The sequence below is a fragment of the Echinops telfairi genome, unplaced genomic scaffold (genome assembly GCF_000313985.2).
Source record: "Echinops telfairi isolate 266 unplaced genomic scaffold, ASM31398v2 ScPeMD7_2;HRSCAF=8, whole genome shotgun sequence".
Classification (NCBI taxonomy): Eukaryota; Metazoa; Chordata; class Mammalia; order Afrosoricida; family Tenrecidae; genus Echinops; species Echinops telfairi.
The window spans coordinates 13,879,674-13,882,514 of NW_022103898.1; positions in this window are offsets into that span (position 1 = coordinate 13,879,674).

The following is a 2,841-nucleotide window of genomic DNA, read 5'->3' on the forward strand; positions in this document are numbered from 1 at the left end:
CGGGGTCTCCGGTCAATTCTGCCTCCCAGCAACCCCGCATGGGCACAGCTTGGCTTCCTGGGGGTTTCAACAGCTGACCTCTCAGCAGAGATTGCCGGGCTTTTTCCTGGTGACCAGACAAGTCTGGGTGGACTCCTCCCTCCAACCTGTAGATTTGCAGCCGGGCATATTGACCGTCTGCACAGCCAGGGATGCTTGAGATGGAAGGGAGAGCCTGACCCAGGGGTCCTCAAACTTTTTAAACGGGGCCAGTTCACTGTCCCTCAGACCGTTGGAGGGCCAGACTATAGTTTTAAAAAAAAACTATGAGCAAATTCCTATGCACACTGCACATATCTTATTTTGAAGTAAAAAGGCAAAAAGGGGAAAAACACCCGGTGGGCCGGATAAACGTCCTCAGTGGGCCTCATGTGGCCCTCGTGCTGTAGTTTGAGGACCCCTGGCCTGGCCACACTAAAGGGTCACTGGGGGTCAGAATTGACTCAGGTAGTGGTGGGTGGTGCTGGTTCCGTAGACAGACCCTTATGGCCAAGAGTAGGGAGAGGTACACTTCTTCTCGCTCCCACCCTCACCGCTGTTTATTGAGCACCTACTCTACCCAGCCATTCCCACCCTCCTGTCCTTCAGTCCCCACCGAAGGAAGGGAGCTCTGCTCAGGCCAGTCTTTAAAGAGGAGGAACTGGGCTCAGGGGTGAGGTGACCAGCCTCAGCCAGGATGAGGGAACCCCCAAGAAATGGACAGATATCTCCTAGGCTTGGACAAGGGCTGTCCATATCCTCGACCACATGTTGGGCCGTCAAGGGCTTTTATGCTGTACCTGGTATGCAGTCTGAGGTCCACAGAAAACCCCCAAACCAAGCTCACTGCCATCGAGTTGACCCTGACTCACGGAGACCCTATGGGACAGGGTAGAACGGCTCCTGTGCGTTTCTAAGACTGTCATTCTTTATGGGAGAAGAAAGCGCCACCTTTCTTCCTCGGAGCTGGCCAGTGGTTTTGAACCGATGACCTCGAGATTCGCAGACCAACGTGTAACCACGAATCTACCAGGGCTCCACAGAGTATGACTTCCAATTCAAGTCCAGTAGCTCACCCTCATTCAAGAGACTTTAATCTGCTCCTTGGTGGTGCAGTGGGTTATGTGTGGGGCTGCCAACCACAAGGCCAGCAGTTCAAATCCACCAGTTGCTCTGCCACAGAAAGATGAGGCTGCTTCTGGAAAATGTACAGCCTCAGAAATCCTCTGCCCTATAGGGTTGCCACAGTCGGATCAACTAGTTGGCAAAAGGTTTGGCTTTTTTATTTTAAAGTTCACAAAAGACGTGTGTATCTTGTAGAAAGAAAATGTTTTGAAAATGATGATGGAAACGTATGTACAAATGTGCTTGACACAATGGATTCACGTATGGATTGTGATAAAAGATGTAAGAGCCCCCAATAAAATGTTTTTTTTTTAAAAAAAACAGCACATCCAAAAATAAATAAAAACGAAACTGGTTATTTGGGGGCAATCTGTATGTAAAATGTATTGATATAGAGTATAATTTATGATCCCTCGGGGGGAAAAAAGCTGTCAGATCTCTTAGGAGAAGCCTGGTGGTGCTGTGGTTTAGACATCGGACCACTAAGCACAAGGTCTGCTGTTCAAATCCACCAGCTGTCAGTTCCAGGAGCGCTTAGATCTTGGAAACCCTATACAGAGTCACTGAGCAAAATGGACTCAACATCTATGGGAGTTGGATGATTTTATGTCCATGAGACACTCCTGGAGATGGGTGGAATCAGACCTGTCAATCAAGCGGTAACTGGATGACACCCCCTTGGGGGTGGTGCCTTTTGTAAGAGAATGAGAGATTCGGAGAACTGCTTCTCTTGGCTACTCCGCCTTTCTCCTCCCTGGGACTTCACTGGGACTCTGTGTCTGCCTCCAAGGGTGGCCTCCTGTGGCCGCCCAACCCTGAGAGCTGTCAGCGCCCTGCAAAGCTTCCACGGACCTTGGGCCCACGTGACCCTACACCCACTGGCTTGCGATCTCCCTGCTTCCTGCTTCATCCCTGCTTCTGGCATGATCGGCTTGGGGCTCCTGTGTCCGCCGAAGAGCACCCGGCTAGAATCCGATCTGCGGACTTGAGTTGAACTCGGCCGGGTTAAAGTTGCTTTCTTTTGAATATAAAGTTCTTCCTTGTACATAGATATGAGTGTCACTGGCTTCTTTCTGTAGACAGCCCGGCCCAACACAATGGCAGCGGGGTCTTATTCTGTACTGATCTTTATAGGGTTGCTAGGGGGTATAAAGGAGCCCTGGTGATGCAGCAGGTTAAGCAATAGCAAGGTCAGCAGTTCGAATTCACCAGCTGCTCTATCAAAGAAAGACGAGGCTGCCTAGGTCCTGTAAAGCACTCCAGTCTCTGAAACCCTGTGGGTTGGTTCTACATTGTCCTATAGTGTTGCAATGAGTCAGAACCAACTTGATGGAGTGAGTGTGGATTATAAAGAGCCCTCGAGACTCGCTGGGTTATACATTGGGCAGCTAACCACAAGGTCAGCAGTTCGAACCCACCAGCTGCCCTTGAGGAGAAAGATACGGCTTCCTAGTTCCTTAAAGGTTTTGTTTCAGAAACCCACAAGGACAGTTCTTCAGCCAGACAGGGTCACCAGATAGGTCACCAGACAGGGTCACCTGAGAAAAGGCTGAAATTGTCAAGGATTGCATCTTGCTTGGATCCACAATCAATGCTCATGGAATCAGCAGTCAAGAGATCAAAGGACGCATTGCGGTAGGTACCTCCGCTGCACAAGGCCTCTCTAAAGTGTTCAAAAGCAAGGGTGTCACTTTGAGG